The 18,160-nt window shown below is 43.4% G+C and overlaps 1 non-coding gene across 1 annotated transcript; it reads right to left on the minus strand.

Annotated features, from left to right (window-relative positions):
- Positions 1-12,319: 12,319 nt before the first annotated feature.
- LOC114611273 lies at positions 12,320-12,447 on the minus strand. Its single transcript, XR_003709810.1, has one exon. It is a non-coding gene; the product is annotated as a small nucleolar RNA SNORA17 (small nucleolar RNA).
- Positions 12,448-18,160: the final 5,713 nt, after the last annotated feature.

An 18,160-nucleotide genomic window follows, 5' to 3' on the forward strand; every position in this document is an offset into this window, starting at 1 on the left:
CTCACCAGCAACTGGAAGAGGTGGGCAAGTTATTTTTTTCTCTAAAGCTTATGGAGGGAGACATTTCTAACAGCAGATTTCAGACATCTCCCCTCGTCCTTATTTGTTTTCTGACTTGGGCAATTTTTATGCTGATTTGAGGGCTTACCTCTGGCCTTCTTTGGGGACTTCCTCCGGGCGATTCTCTCATTTCTTTGCACATTACATTATTTTTATGGTTGAAAACTGGACCCGTCAAATACAGTGGACCCCTCAATAGCGCAGAGCCCCTCAAATAGAGCACATGGATTCTGCATTCTCCCCATGCCTCAGAGCTCGCTGTCTCGAGACTGATGAATGACTTTCTGAGCTAATTGCTTAGCATATGTCTTCCCTTTCAGCTGTGGCCAGTGAACATTCAGCTTGGTTAGGTTAGTGTGACGTAAATGATTAGACGGATATTTCTTTTGATGTTAAGAACCATTATGACCCTATCTTCTTGCCTAGCATCTCTGAAGTTCTCCATTCAAATTCCTAGACTGTCTTCCCATCCAGCTCCTTTAAAAAAAAGTCTCAGTGTATGTTTGGCAGCCTGTCCTCAACTTGCAGCCACTAGTTCACCATTCTACCTTTGCCTTCATTTTCTACCTGAGAAAGACTTGGAGGTAAGACCATAGGACCTCCTTAGGTCTTTCTTGGGAATGTGCAGAAAGAAGCCTGGGCTCGCACCTAGCCCTGCTGTATATCTGCTTGGCTTTCTAGAGCCCCGTATCGAGTCTGTTAGTTTTAAGGTTGACTATCCTCAAATATCCACATATCCAAAACTTGATTCACAGGGTGATACTGATGGTTAGGTTATCAGTGCTACAACAAACCCCGAGGACCACAGGACTCCAGAGGGATGACCTCCCAGGATCTCCAAATGCTCTATGCCAGCAAAGCAGCCAGGACACCAGCAAAGCCAGCTAGAATCAACTTTCACGGAGCTCCAGTCGTTAACCAGTGATGATACTGTTGGTAGTGGGGGTGGTGGAAGCTTCCAGAGGCAAAGACTGGTGGGAAGCAACTCTGGAGGAATGGAACTGATACCGGAAACATAAAGTAAAGGAGTACTAGATTGGCTTACACAACAGGATCAGAGCAGTCCAAAATGGGCTGCCTCACGCCAGCAAGCCTGAGAACCTAGTAGTTAATTATGCAGTGCTAGGTGCTTCAACAGTCCCAATCTGCTGCTGAAGACCTGAAGGATTCCTTGAGAGGCATTGGTATTCAGCCCACCTTTGGAAACTGGGTTCTGACGTCAGTGAAGGAATACAGCAACAGCAGCCATAGATAGATACCTAGATGAACTTGCCAGTGAGGGTGAAGGCAAGCAGGCCAAAGTAAGTTTCTTTCTTCCAGCTCCTTCTGTCTGGTGCTGCCCATACTACAGGTGGATCTCCCCACCTGAAGTAATCTGGCTAAGAAAATCCCTCACAGGGGCACCCAGCCACTTACCTTTTAGTTGACTCCTGATCCTGTCAAGTCAAAACCTAAGATGAGCCGTAAAGAATTCTTTAAACATTTGGGGGCCGTACGTCATCTTCTGATCTATCCCAATAGAGATCTAGTTATTCTCTATCCCCAGAGTCCCTCACTGAACCTGAAACTAGACCAGTCAGCAACCCCCCGAGATCCTCCTGTCTTCATGACCCCCAGAGTGCCAAGGTTACAGATGTGAGAGACTTTGTTTTGGGTTTATGGGTGCTAAGGATTTGAACTCAAGTCCTTGAATCTGCATAGCAGGCACTCTTTCCCACTGAACTATCTCCCCAACCCTCAGAGATTTTTGTTGTTGTGGTAATTTTGCTTTTGTTTTGTTTGTTTTCTGTACAGGGGATTGAACACAGGCCATCATGTACACAAGGCAAGATCGCTACCACTGAGCTACGGACACAGGGCCAGCCCTTGATGGTCTTTCCCTTAGATCTAACTGGTTTGCTTGAAAGAGAGAGAAAAGCTTCCGGATGGATTGCTTCAAACCTCTGGTTAATTACTGGAGCCCCGGGAAAGCTAATCTGGCTGTTTTTGCCAGTGTCCTGGCTTTTCGTCTGGCGTAGAGCATTTGAAGACCCTTGGAGGACATTCCCCTGGTGTCCTGTGGTCCTTAGGGTTTATTGTCATTTTTTTTTAAAGCTGAATATATATTGTCAGACGTGTTCTAAATATTGAGGGCAATGTAGTGTATGTGGTTGTTTACACTGTAGATAAAGAATAGCAACGAGGATCTTGCCGAAGCAAAGTATCTTTCTGCACACTGAGATGGGGAACGGAGGGGGGGCACCTGGTTGGCATCTGGATGCTGTAAGCTGCGTGCCTTCGAGCTTCGTGTAAATGTCAGCTGGAGAGAAGATTGTTTATATATGTCGTGAAGTAGAAACAAACACCCGGGATCCCCAAATGCCATTAATAAAACATTGGGAGCGTTATTCCGAGTTAAGCAGGTCGACGTGGCTTTGTTAAAGATGACTGAGAAATGTTTTCCTTTCAAAACTCAACTCCTCAGGGAAGCGCTGGAAATCCCTTTCTCGCGTAAAAATGGTTGTGGTCCTTTCCGATAAAATGTCACAAGTAACACAACAGGACCTCTACTACACCACTGCCTCTCTTGAAGATGTCCAGCCTTCCGGTACATCAGAATGTGAAGGACTGAGTGAGTCACTCTGTCCTCTAGCTGGCAGACGCTTTGAATCAACACAGCTGCAATGGGTGCCCTCCCACGCACTGGGTAGCCTCAGCTTTGCTTTGCTTCTGTGACATGCTTGATAAGCAAGTCCCATGAAGAACACATCAAGGGCACATTCGTATTTAGACAAATTTCTCCCCAAGTTTGGATGCCATGCACTGGGGTAATGCGTAATCAGTAGAAGAGTTAGCTACCTGTCTATGGTGGTGACTGTGAGCACTGTGGAGATGAATTTGCGTGAGGACATTGCTATCAGGCCCTTCCTCATCTCTGAGCATGTCTTGTAGGGAAGGTGATTTTGTAACACACGGAATCTATTCTAGTTCAAAATCACACCACCCACATGTATACATATATACATACATATATTAATTTTTTTCTACTATCTCACCATATCTGTCTCATCTCTAAGACCTCTGGAACGATTGGCATGGATAGACTGTGGGCTGAGGATATGCACTTCTAACTAGTCTCTGATGAAAATCTTGGCTGTAGGAGATAGGCAGAATGGCTCTTACAACACAAAGGTTTTAAGATAGATCTACGCTATCTACAGTCTCATAAAACTGTTGTGTTTTCCCTATGTCAATTGGATGGATGTTTGAATTCCTACTATAAGCCAAGCAAGCACTTTGCTAAGTCTGGAGAGTAAAGCACATGAACTCATCTATGTGGGGAAGATACACTGACAAGCCAACAGGCATTGACCATAGGATGAGATGGGTACCCACCCTAACCGTCTACTCCATGGAAACCCAGAAGCCTCTTCCTCAAGATGAATTGGTACTCTTTAAGGTAACTGATTTTTAATTAGGAAATCTGAGTGTGTTCTCTGCGCTTAACATAATATTTGGGAATATGTATATACTACTGATTTATGTATATATTCTTTTTGTGAGAGCTCCTGGGTTTTTTGTTTGTTGGTTTTGAGCACAGTACTTTGTGACTGCCTACCGTTGCCAACATGCCAACAGGTTTCCTGGACTTGTGTCTCCATCTTTGTGCACTTCCCCTTTGCACCACATTTCTCCTAGAAGATGGCTCGAGAAACATTTGGTATGCTGCGTGGGTGAGATCTTGTCACCGAGTGTAAAGTTCAGCACTGTCTTATCATATTTCCCTTTCTAAGAACCATGCTAAGTTTCTGACAGCTCTCAGGGGTGTGACCTTCCGTACGAGCAAGTGTGGAAAGGGGGATTCTTGTTCACCATGCTGGAGCAGATGGAGTAATAGGAAATGCTCTGTAAGTGCTTCAGAGTTCTGTCTTTTTTCAAGTGTAATTAAAATAACCGGTCTAGTGTGTAGGTGGTGGCATTTGCTAGTAAGCGTCTTATTGATATGGTTCCTTTGAAACACTGGATAGCAGTGATTTAAATGCACGAGGGGCTGTTTTCTGGAATGAACCAGTCAAGCATCGTGTTGGATGCTCAACACTGAATGAGAAAAAATGAAAGCATACCATCTCTTGCATCACTTCAATATGCTGAGAATCTGTCTGGTACTTTGCATAGGAGAGGATTTTCACATTTCTCATAAACATTTGCCAACTTGTTAATGCCCACTATTTAAATGATTCTGCATGGCATCTATGCTGATGAATGAGGTACCAAAAATAGAAAAGCCATCTTTTCTTTCCTTTTCTTTTTCTCCCTGTCTCCCTCCCTCCCTCCCTCCCTCCCTCCCTCCCTCCCTTCCTTCTTTGTTTTGCTTGGTTTCTCTTCAAGGCAGCGTTTCTTTGTGTAGTCCTGGCTGTCCTGGAACTCTTTCTGTAGACCACACTGGCCTTAAACTCAGAGATCTGCCTGCCTCTACTTCCTGAGTGTCGGGATTAAAGGTGTGTGCCACCACCGCCTGGAAAAAGCTATTTCTTTGCTAGTACCCTATGGCCATTGTTGTCACGGTATCCCTGGCTTCCTTTATACCCACGGCTAATTTTTGATTGAGAGGACAAAGAGAATAGAAGGTGGAAAACCTGAGACCTGTAACGGAGAGGAGGAGGATAATGGCTGCCATCCCTTATCTTCTCAGAGAACTTTAGTAGTGGTGCGAGCAGGGGCTCTCTCCATGCTTTACAGCAGCTGTCTGACTACCACATGGTATCATATCAAAGCATGTTTCCAGAGCTCGTGATGCATATTCTGTTTTGGAGTGGGCAGGGTCTTGCTGTTTAGCCCAGCCTGGCCTCAAACTTAAAGTTCCCCTGCCTGAGAGTGCTGACTCAGAGCAGGGCAGAATCACCGTCTCCTTCACAAATTCCACAAGCAGCGATGACATCATTTGTGACTCAGAAACCAACCTGTCCCTGCTGGGAGATTCGGTCCTCTATCACCACCATGGATGAGTGGACTTGAAAGCCACTAAGGGAGTAGTAAGGAAACATTAACTTTATTCATATGACCCTTTAGTTACTAAGGAAACATTAAACTTCATTTATAATGGATATGTTAGCTAATACTCACAGCCTCATTCAATCTGTAAATCAGATAGCTGCCACCTATGGCCGGCCTGTCCTTGGGATTCCAGGGAAAGAATGCAAATATCACATATGTAGCAAGCTGGACAGTAATGTTTTCAGTCATAATTGCTCATCATACTGTGATTTAGGCAAGCTGCTTACACCAAGCAAAATGGATAGTTTCCAAAAGAATGTGGCTAAAGAGTCTGACAAAGCGATCACAGACAAAACACAAAAATAGCATCACAAGAAGTACAGTTTCGTAAGAAGACGAAATTAAGTGTACGTGTGTGAAAACCAGGTGATTATTATGACGATACATTGCATATATAGTTTATAGAATTTTGTCAAACCAAATACTAAATTTTTGTAGTAGAAATTGGGAAACATTTTATGACTGATCATAGAAAATGTCACACGTCAGATTTTTTAAGGATTGAGTAAAAAAAAATTTTTTAGAGAGACCTTTGTAATGTTAACTACTATGTAAAGGGAAAAAAACATTAGTTTAATTAGCTCAGCTTCTATTTTTAGAATTCATAGGAAAAAAGCAAAAACAACTCAAAGAAAATAGGTAACAAAAATGGGCAGAAATTAATGTAGCAGAAATGTGATTGAAAAGATTAGCAACATTAGAGTCTGGCTTTTTGAAAACTAAGTAAAGTCTGTGGCTGGGTGCTTGCTTTTCTTCATAAGATCTGGTGTTTGGTTCCCAGAACCCATGTATGGCTACTCGCAACAACCTACAATTCTATCTCCACGGAATCTAGTGCCCTCTTCTGGACTCTACAGGTACTGCATTTATGTGCATATACCTCACACAGACACAGAGATACAGACACAAAAACAGACACACACACACACATACACGCATGGACACGCACACACACACATAATTAAAAATTAAACCTCAAAATATAATAAATAGCTATAATAACTTATGACATAACATTTAATTTTTAATTTTAACAAAAAAATTAAAATAGTCTCTAGGCAATGGTGACACACATCTTTAGTCCCAGTGCTTGGGTGGCAGAGACAGGTGGATCTCTGAATTTGCGGCCAGCCTGGTCTACAGAGTGAGTTCCAGGACAGCCAGTGCTACACAGAGAAACTCTGTCTTGAAAAATCCAAAAAGAAAATAAAATGTTAAAATAAAATTTAATTTTTAGTTAAAATTCAGTTTAATTATGTTTTAATTAAAATTTAAGTTTTTCAACTAAAATCTTAAAAAACTTAAAAATTGAAAAATTAAAGGCCAAAATCAACTCAAGAAGAAATAGAGAATTAGAAGATGTTACAACTGTTAATGAAATTGAACAGATTAAAATTTATTCCCCAAAGAAAATTCTAGATCTACATAGGTTTTGAGGGGGAAACTTGAAAAACAAAACAAAGGCATTTTTAATAGGAAGAAATTTTAATCTCCAAAAACAATTGTGGGCACAACTAGCAAATATTCTAGAACTCACAGGGGCAACATAATTTTGGTTTGAAACTCCATGGAGGGATACATGCATAGGAAAAACATGGAGAAATATAAACTAATTATTAGCAATATCACAACATCATAGGAGCAGTAGTAATTTAGTTAATAGTAATAACAGTAATTTCAAATAAAACCTTAAAAATTAATAGTAACAATTGATAGCAATTATATCTCAAATTTGAGAGAAACATTCAACATACAAAAACACCCTTGTTTCAACATTAGCAACAATTAGAAAATATTTAATGGCAAAGAAAGTCTAGGTCTTGAAGTTACAATGACACTCCTGTATAATTCATAAATTTTCATTATGTCAAAAAAGCAAACTAAGCATATTATAAAGACCAAGCAAGTGGCCACATTAATCTATCAAAAGAAATGAACCGTATGATCAAGTCAATACATATTTAAAAGCTCCATGAGAAAACTCAGGATGGTCACAATGTCAGCTTTTGGAAAAGTCCAAGAACTGCCATAGATTGATCAAGAAAACTCACAAAAAAATTCAAAAGCAAAGCTCAAAGGAGAAACAGGAAAGTTTTCATTTGTCATAATGGACCCGAGCAAAGCTCCTGTCATACGTGCCAAACGGTGTTCTGGATAGTCCAACTGACACAACCATGCAAAATCATCAGAAGATACAAAAATTAGAATGGAGTCTAGGGTAGCACTCAAGTTGCAGAGAGCTTGCCTGTGTGCACGTGTTTGCCTGTGTGCACGTGGCGCCGAGATACAGGCAGAGACGGTGACAAACTCAGAGACAGACTGGACGGAGACAAAACTGCGGAGATTATCAAAACTGAGAGAAACATTTGACATTCGAAAGCACCCGTGCTTCCAACATCAGCCACGACTAGAAAATATATTAAGAAAAAAATGTCATTTCTATTAACAACACACTTTAAGCACTAGGATTTTGAAAATAAACATTTCTGAACCCTCACAAGCAAAAGGAAACATATTTGGAAAGAAATTGAAACCCCACATGGATACAGATGCTACGTTCGCCGTAGAATTTAGCTTTATAAAAGTGTCCATTTGAAAATGGATCTTTGGATATAACTCAGGTCTTATGAAAATTTCTAACAGCTCTTGGTTGCTTGTTTTGATTTGGGAGAACTGGAGCTGATTTTAAAACCTGTATGCAAGAGCAGAGACCCGAGACTATCTAAGGCACCTTAACAAAGGGAATAAACTAGCAATATGTGCTCTTCAGTGTATTGAGGTGTGTTATAGCAATTGAGTCCCTGGTTTCAAGGCATGAGTAAGTAGACCAATAGATAAAACAGAGTTCAAAGAATCCACACGAAAGGGGCACTGGAAATCAATGAAGGAAAGATAGGCTATCACATAACCAAGCTTAGGATTCTCGTTAGCAAGGGCTAAGAAAAATTGAATTTTATTTCAATTCACACAAAGCACAATACTAGTGGTTTAGGAGAATAGCTTTACTTTCTAAAATTTGGGTAGGAAATGATTTTTTTTTAAAAAACATATCCAATGGAACATGACTGATTATTGATGGATTAAATCACCTATATTAAAATTAAGAGTTTGTGTTCTGTTAAAAAAAAATAGGAAGAGAACGAAAATAGATCTCAAGATGGGGAAATTCATTTTCAGCACCTGTAAGTATAGATAATAGACTCCAGACTATAAATGAGTTATATGACTCAATAAGAGAGGGACAAATGACTCATCAGACAGATGTACAGCAGACTCAAACAGATGACAGTACAGGAACCCACGTACTGATAGTTCGCCTCGGCAGGAATGAAATTTTAGACCTTTCCTTCTTTAAAATTGTATCCGTCTGAATGCAGGTGTCGGTGAAGGCCAGAAGAGGGCGCCAGATCCCCTGGAGCGGGCATTAAACAGTTTGCAAACCACCTGATAGGCTTGTTGGACACCGAAATCAGGTCCTCTGTAAGAAAAATACATGCTCTTAACTGCTGAATTATTTCTCTTCAGTCCCCTTTATATTAAAACTTTGAAATGTCATTTCAGGCTCAACAGACTTGGGGGGAAATGACTTTGTAAAACTAGACGCAGGCAAGGCAACCCAGGAGCAGCATCCCGTTCATTGAGCTATGAAGAAACAGTCAGTGGCTCCTTGTGACACAGAAATATTAAAGTTTGCACACCAGAAGATATGAAGAAAAAGGTCCATGGTAGCATGGGGGGGGGGGCCGGAAGTCCTCATATGCAACAAAGTAGCAAACTAGTAGCAAACTGAGACTTACTTCTGCAACGAGCTTCTGAGTCATGATGAAAACGGAGGAACCAGAGCTACACACATCGCCCTGGATACTTCTCAGAGTGATAAAGATGAGTGAAAAGTTCAAGTCTGCCTGCACATGCATGTAGTGTGCTCTCTTTCACACAGTGTTAGCAAGGAAAACAATGTATTGCTCAGGAACGCACAGAGCTATTCAAGTCACAAAGAAAGCCAAGTGAATGGCCAACGAGACAAAGTGTCCATGAGGAACTCTGAGTGCTTAAACCTGATCCCGACTAGGCTTTCAAGGAGCTGGGAGCTGCCCTGTCTCATAGCTCCGTAGTGGGTACATGTGAGTCACCACTGTGATGGTACCCAAGAGAAACAATTTAAGAGAGGGAAAGATTTGGGTTTTTTCCCTTTTGGCTCAAGGTTTTAAAAGTTTCGGATTGTGGTGAGAAAGGCAAGCGGGAGTAATGTTGCTTGTGTGAGGGTAGTCAAGAAGCACACACTCACACAGAGGCAAGGGTGTGGTACAAGGTTTATCCTACCAGAGCATGACTCCATTAAACCACTCTGCCTTTCTGCTCCGCCATGTCATCAGGTAGCTTGTCTATTGGTTGTCAGAGCCCCCGTCAGTGATTGGCTGAACCAGCCTTCAATCTACCAGCTGGGACTAAGTTTTCAGCACAGTAACCCTTTGGAGAGACATGTGATATCCAAACTCTGATAGGACCATGAATATCCTATCTATTTTAATTCTTTAGATTGTGTATGTGTTCTTTTTTAAATGTGAAATGTTTCACAGCAAAACTAAAAATTAGTTATAATTCTGTAAATAATTGGACATTTTCCTTGATTACTTGTAAACATGACAAAACAGCTTATTAAATTAGAAACCACATTCCTAAGCTAAAATAGCATTAACATCAGAAAACAATTTTTATAGTATTTATGGAATGCTTGTAGAATTCCTGGATATTTCAAAGTTTTCAAAAACAGTGTATAAACCACTTTCCCTTCTATGCTGTTATAATACAATAATTATTTGAAATGTAACCTTTAATAACTTTTGTATGCTGCAGAACATATCTGTAAACTTACGCTGATATTTACTTTGATGGGATAAGTTGACACAAACATCTCTCTCTTGTGATCGAGGGGAGGGCACATGTGGGAGAGAGAACTGAGGGCATGAGAGGAAGAAAGCTGGGCACACACACACACCGCTCTTTGCACACACCCCTGGCAGACTGCCAGCAATCCAGTGCCTGGGCAATATAGAGCTGTCTCTGATAACAGGAAGCTAGAGAACTGGTCCTGAGGGTGTGAGGGCAGGAGAACTGGCCCCGCCCCTTGTCAGCTATAGCAGTAGGGTGAGCTGGCTCCTCCCCACACTGGGGCAGGAGAGCTGGCCTAGATGGCATACTCTGGGCTGGCCAACCCAGCTACTACTCAGGCCCAGATCCAGGGCGTTCAGTTGGCCCACCCCAACATCTTCCCCACTTATGATCTGCTGGAATGTGAACCAGTGACTCACTGCAGTGAACGTTTGCAAGTAAAGCTGTTGGGCAACTTCCATGCACTGCAACTTCCGTGGAGAGATGGCTTATATCTAGTTTATTTTAATTTTTGTTTTCTTTTGGGGGAAGTTGCAAGGACAAAGGGCAGGTATGGGGGAGAACCACAAAGTGAGTAGGATTGGGGTGTATGTTGTAAAATTCACACACAGTAAAAAGTTTTATTTAAGTCTCTCTCTTTAGCACAGACTGGCCTTGAACTCAGGGCAATCCCCCTGCCTCAACCTTCCAAGTGCTTTGATAACAAGCATGTGCTACCATGCCTAGTAAGATTTTTCTTTTTCTTTTTATTGAATCATTGTGAATTTCATATCATGTACCCCAGTCCCCCCCAATACCCACCCTCCATTCTTGCAACCTGTCCGTCATCAGAGGAAAACAAAATTCTCGTTGTGGAAACTGTAGTGTGTCACTGTGTGTCCCACAGTATACCCTTCTGTTCACACTTCTTTACTTGAAAATATGACTTGTTGGTCTGGTACGAGGCCTCTAGCTTCTGCTATTCTATCAACACAAGAACCTCACTGGGACTTGTCTCGAATGCCCTGTTGTTGAGCTGTGTCGTGGAGATCCTGTAGCTTTGGATTTGTAGGACTGGCCCCTTCATGCACTCCAGCAGTTTGTTAATGGGGTAGATGTTGGCATGAGCCAATTCAAAGGCCCGGATCTGAGCTTGAAAGATTCCTACACTGGTCAGCCCACTGGCTCTCCCACTCGTCCACCCTTGGGGAGGCTCACCTGCGACCTGCTGCAGTAGGTGAGGGGCAAGGCCAGCTCTCCTGCTCTCATGACTTCACTGGGCTAACTCTCCCACCCACCACCTGTGGAGAGGGCAAAGAGAAGGGAGGGAATCTCTCCCTCACCAATGCCACCACACAGCAGACAAGAGGCAGGGCTGGATCTCCCAACTTGCGCCCTTGGAACTGACTCACCTGCAACCCCCACATCCAGCGTCAGCGCTACTGTGCTGCCCCGGTGAGGTGCAGGGCCTGCTCTCCCACGGGCTGCAGCTGGTGAGAGACAAGACCATCTTTTCCCACTCTGATGGTCTCGGGGCCAACTCTCCTGCCTGCTATAGGCTGCAAGGGGTGGAAGGGACGCATCTTTCTCACCCATGTCCCCGTAAGGCAGACAAGTGGCAGGGCCAGCTTTCCAGATCACATACCTCCAGGACCAGCTCTCCCACAATGCCCAGATGAGGGGTGGGGCTAGTTCTGAACAGTCCTCAGACATCGACATGTCCCCAGTGGCAGCCCAGACAAGGGACATCCACCTGGCCTTTGGTGGTGACAGATCCCTGCTCCTGCAGGGCCACAGACCCAGACACGGCCCTGGGTAGCAGCACAGGCCAGGATCCCACCATGGCCCCAGTGGCATCACCAGCTTCTCACGTCAGACTGTTCCTCACTACCCTCAATTCTCCAGGTTTGCCTCTCTTCATTGTGCCCGCTTCCTTCTGTTTCTTTCCCTTCTGTTTCTCCACACTTATTTGTTCCTCTTAATGGTGTCCAGGGTCTCTGAAGGTCTGGGGTCCTCTCAGGAATGGTCTCAGGAGTGCTATGCCCCACTTGTGCATTATGGTGCAGGTCAAGGGTCATCTAAGGCATGGTCTGCCTGTCCCTCAGACCTGGCCAGACTGGTGGTCATCTCAGACTAACCCCCTATCCCAGCCCCATGGTGATCTGTCCTGGGCTCACTCCCACCCAGGGCCGGTGGTCCCAGACAGGGTTCTTCTAGTCTCTGGCTTGCTCCCCTTCCTGGGAGCCTATCCAGGTCTGTCTGGCACTGGAGTGGTGGTTGTCTCAGGCTAGCTCTCTGTCTGGGTCCTCTGGCACTGGACTTGAGGTCATCTCAGGCTTGCTTGGTTTCAGGGATTGTTAGGCTACTATTCAGGTGTTCACAGGTCAGAACACTGAGCATAGACAGAGCCTCTCTCATCTCTGCCACCTACTGGCCTACGTGTGACACAGCAGTCACACCTGCGATGCCTCTAGGAGCCGGTAGGTTTTTATTTTGTAATAAAAGAATAAAGACATTTTTTTTCCCCTTAAGACAGGATCTCACTATGTATCCCTTGAAATCGCAATCCTCCTGCCTAGCCTCTTGAGAATTGGGATTATGCATGAACATTACACTACTCCACTACTCAGAAACTTTCCCACCAAGCTTTCTGAACATCTATAGCCCATTGGTCAGGACAGGGTAAAGCAGCAACTCTCAAACAGAAGGTGATTAAGACCCACAAGAGCTTGCATTCAGCGTGCTACCTTTTCACACGACATCCAGGATTCCCATCATCCTAAAAGCATCAATCTTTTGAATCACACTCCACACAGGTCCTACCACAAGTAACTCACCTGCCACAATTTTATACTAAACCCAGACCCCAATTAAGAGAGCTCTCGAGAGCTATGTCTACAGTCTAGACTATACAGACCTCCCTTTTCTGAAATTAATTTGGACATGATGTCATCGACCCGTATAGAAGGGCTCCATAAGGAAGAACCAGCCTTTGAGTTTGTGCCAGCAGTTGGGAAAGATGTACTTGCAGATACAGTGCTGGAGAGAGCAGATCCTGGAGCTGATATTCATGAGTGCTGGGTCAGCAGTGGCTTCTTACTGTTAAGACACCTTCTCAGAGAGTATTTAGGAGGTAGCGCTTTCTGTTCCCCATGTAAGAGATAATTATGCTATTCCTATTCTTAGTGATACAGGGACTTGACAGTCTGGCTCTGCCCCAGCCATCTGATCCTTGGTTTAAATGGCTGTCATCACTGACAGAGGGAACTCTGGATAACTGACTCATTGCTAAGCCTTACCAAATGGTGGTTACATCTATCCACCCCCACCACACACACACACACACACACACACACACACACACACACACGAGTTAGCCTACCATTTTCTTTTTAATCCTATAGACAATTGAGTGACTTTGGGATTGCCTAGTGGTCCATCCTTGGCACTCCATGGAGCATTGCATCCCATGCCCCTGAAAAATTCGTTCTTACAACATTCATCCCCTCTGCTACTTGGGATTTTTGAAATGTAAATTTTCTGTATTCCTGTTACTGCTTTAAAGAACTGTTGGGCGACTTTGAGAAGAAGGAGGAAGAGTGGAAGTAGGAACGGGAATGGGAGGAGTCTTAACAAGTGAACTGGTCAGGTTGGGCTCAGTAAGTTCAAGCCTGGTATTACAGCACGTGCATCAGCTCCCGATACACTCCATCCATCGTGAGTGTCCGTCTTCTTCCTTCACGTTACAACAATTTGATATTCCTGTCATAAATTCTGACAAATCAAGGTGCTCTTTGTGGTTTTGTAGTTGCTTTGGTGCTTGTGTGGTTTTGAGACAAGGTCTTGCTACGTAGCCTAGGTTGGCTTTACACTCCAGATCCTTCTGTCTCTACCTCCCAAATGCTAGGAGTACAGACCTGTGCCTCGTTATTGAGACCTTAGCACAAGTGTGTCGCTTTTGGTTATAAAATGGTCTTAATTGCTCCATAAAACACTTGAGGTGAATGTTCTTGGATAATTGGATTAAAAAAAACCCCTCCATGTTTAATTTGGCTTACAACAGGGGAGCACTTCTCTGTCAGTGTTTCTTGGATTCGTCAGGAAAACATGGAAAGTTAATTTAATATTCAAGCACTCACAGATTGAGTTTTCTTTAGTGCTTGTGGGTATGCATGTGTGTTTGCACATGTGTATGAGGGTACGTGTGCAAGTGTGTGCACATGAGGGTGTAGGTCAAAGGTCAATCTCAGGAGTCATTGCTCAGGCACTATCCTGGCATGGAGCCCTCGGTTTATATGATGTTTACTGGTCCGTGAGCTCAAGGGACTTGCCTGTCTCCACTTCCCCTGTCTTCTTGCCTGATGTTTAGAAATTCAGGTCCTATTATTTGCCATGCTCTGGTTTAATTTTCATACCCCCAAGCAATTGTTCGTGGTCAAAGCCTTCCCAAAACAACTTTGGGTGGATCGGTATCTTCAAAAGAAGCCCCAGGTCTCGTCTGGTTAGGTTTCAGTAGCTGAGAATGTTTCCGTCTCTCGTTTCCACCTGCTGATATCATTTAGCAAAAAGATCTAAGTGTATTAACCGTGGGTTGGAGATGAGCGTGTTTACATAATTTTTAATAAATGCAATCTGCTCATTTTCTTTTCATTAATGCATTACTGTTCTTAGTAGCTTTTTAATTTCTCTTGCCTTTTAGGAAAGCCTACACGCTAGATGATTTTCCTTCTTAAATGGCACTTTGGCATTCAAAAACACCAGTAAGCTCTGGGAAACTATTCCCACAAGAGACGGCTAGAAGAAAGCTTTTCCAGTAAGTGAATCAGTGTTTTTAAGATGCTAATAACTGTGCTGATTTGATCCCTCCTTGGGCTGCAGTTAAAATTAATTGAAAAACAACAACAAAACCCTCCTACATTTCACACAGAAACCAAACAGTGTCAGGAAACAGAGAGCAAGCCAAGCAGATCCCGTAGTGACTAATGGCGCCCTTTTGGTGACATTAGTAGAGTAGTGGCTTAGCATAAGAAGATATCTTTCTTCGTACTTTTTAAATAATTTATACTGTCAAAAGGAAAGCTAGTTTGGTTGTCATTTGTAATGGTTTATTTTATTTTGAGCTATACACATGCTGGTCCCTGGCTGTTGGTAAAATCATGTGAGTGCAGTGCCTGCAGAGGCCACAAGAGGGCATCAGATTCCCTGGAGCTGGAGTTACAGGTGGTTTTGAGTTAACCTGATGGGTGCTGGGAACAGAATGCACTCTGTAAGACCTAGAAGCACTCTTAAGCACTGAGCCATCTGTCCGTCCCCATTGCTAGTATAGAAAAACTTCTCTGCTGGCTAACCTCCTGCACAGCTACACTACGGCAGTGCCAGATGTCATTGAGATCACACAAGGTTTTAAAATCTACTGAGGAATCTGTGCACACACAGGCCCCCCTATGTGACTTAGAGTTGTTCTTTTACTTGATGCTTTGGGCAGCTCATCATTCATCTGTACACTGCACAGCTTCTCAAAAAGGTTAAATTCCGTGCCTGAGACCCGCTTGCACTCAGTACAATTACCCACTTCACTCTGCTTCAAATACTCACCAACCTTGGGATCCGTCATGTCAGCCTTTTGAGACCCCCTGGGCTCTTTCTGACCGTTCTTTGGTCTTTTAGGTTAATTTCTCCCTCTGCTGCTAATCTCTGATTTTTAAACTCTCTGTGTGTGCACGTGTATGATGGATATGGACATACATGTGCCAGAATGCATGTGCGGAGGTCAGGAGAAAACCTATAAAGTCGGTTCTTTGCTTCCGTCTTTATGTGAGCTCCAGGGAGCCAACCCAGGTCATCAGGATTGCACGACAAGCTCCTTTTACTCACCGAGCCTTATTTCAGGACCCTAGTTTCTACCCTTTGTTCTACATATCCTGGGTAGAACATATCTCTAGTCTATGTCCCTCTCAGTTCTGCCCAGGGTTTAAAATACCATCTAAATGTACACGGCTGCTATATATGGCTGGTCTGATGAGCCCCTGTCAGACATCCTGCTGCCTACTTGACACCTCTTCTTGGATCTCTTACAGACATCTCACACTCAACACGTACAAACTCCACTCTTGGTTTTCTTTCTCAGACTACATCAGATTTCTTCCAGCTCGGTAGACGATGTCAGCACACATCCATCTGTACAGGTCAGAAACATTCTTGTTACCTCTTTGTCCTTCCTTTAAATCCTAAATATGCCTCGGTCCTATAGCCTCCACCTCCAAAATGGAGCTCAGAGTCATCCGCTTCTCTACACACCTACATCCCAGGCTGATACCATTGTCTGTGGATGGCTGAGTCCCTCTCATGTAGTATCTGCATGTAACCTGTCCGTGTTACCCTGAATATCCTCACTTACCTCTGGGTTACTTACCAAGTATGCAACGCATATGATAGGCAAACAGTTGTGGTGTTAAATTGTTTAGGCAATATCAGAAAAGAAAATAATAATATGACAGCCATCAAGCCCAGTGTTGGGGAGTGTGCATACGTGCACTTCCCAGAGCTTACTGTGGAGGTCGGAGGACAACTTTAAGTACTCAGACTTCTCAATCTGATGTGAGTTCCAGTGATTAAATTTAGGTCGCCAGGATTTTATGGGAAAGCACCACTTTTATCCACGAAGCCGTCTCATGGGCTCTAGCATTAAAAAATGGTTTCTTCACTTGCAGTCTTCCAGAGGCTACCTACTGATCCCTCAAATAAATCCAGACTGCCTCTCATGGCTACCTTTCTAACCCTTAAGCACACCAACCTAAAACATTTTATCCATACTGGCATACACTTACAAGTGGTCTGAAAGACCCGTGACTGGAGACCGGTGGGTTCAAGAGTCAGTTCCTGGTGCTATAGACTGTGGGGGAAGAAGGAGACATTTTCCTCAGTATTTATGTGGTTTGGAAAGGAAAGGCTTAAAGCCAAATACTAAAAATTATAAGGTTTGGGAAGAATGGTGAGTTTTCCTTGCAATTCACCCTGAGGCCTCAAACTTACACACACACACACACACACACACACACTAACACACATACATACACATACACACTAACACACACACACACTAACACTAACACACACTAACACACACAAACATAACACACTTACACACACTAACACACACACTAACACTAACACACACTAACACACACAAACATAACACACTAACACACATACATACACACACACTAACACACACATACACGCACACTAACACACACATATTCATACACACACTAACACACACAAACACACACATACACACACACTAACACACACACTAACACACACACACTAACACACACATACATACACACTAACACAAACACACTAACACACATACACTAACACACACACACACACACACACACACACACACACACATACAACTCTATAGAGACAAAATGGAACCTGCCTAAAGGAAATGTCCAAGAAATAGTTTTACAACATCTTGGGGGAAATTATGGCTTTTCCTTGAGGGACAACCAACTCAACTCGTGTGTAGTGGATTGGCTGTAATATTTTTTTGCTGGCCGTTCTAAGTAACCCATTACCTTCTTTTTTCATTATGAAATCTTGTGTTTATTTACAAGGGATAGTATTGAGATACTACCTCTCCCCATCAGGTTAGCATCCACAGGGAATATTTTGTTAAATTCCACTTTTGTCCCTAGGGGACTCTTGCCTACAGACATCTCCTTTCTCGAGATTCAGTTGCGGCAGGTTTTTATTCAAGTCTTCGAGGCTTCGTTCTTGTAATGTCCCCATACATTTCAGCATTAAGGTAATTTTATTTATCTTTGTGTTGACTAACCTTACGTCAACTTGGCACACAAATTAGAGTCATCTGAAAGGAGGGAAACTCAACTGAAAAAAAAATGCCTCCATAAGATCCAGCTGTAAGGCATTTTCTTTATTAGTGATTGATGGGGAGGTCCCACCCCATTGTGGATGGTGCCATCTCTAGGATGGTGGTCCTGGGTTCTATTAGAACACAGACTGAGCAAGCCACGGGGAGTAAGCCAGTAAGTAACATCCCTCCATAGCCTCTGCATCAGCTCCTGCCTCCAGGTTTCTCCCCAGACCAACCAGGCTAGCTAAGGGTCCCATGAGAAGTAGGGGCCACTGTGGGGCTCACCTCAACCTCTGGCCCTATAGC

The sequence above is a fragment of the Grammomys surdaster genome, unplaced genomic scaffold (assembly GCF_004785775.1).
Source record: "Grammomys surdaster isolate TR1022 unplaced genomic scaffold, NIH_TR_1.0 126086, whole genome shotgun sequence".
NCBI lineage: Eukaryota > Metazoa > Chordata > Mammalia > Rodentia > Muridae > Grammomys > Grammomys surdaster.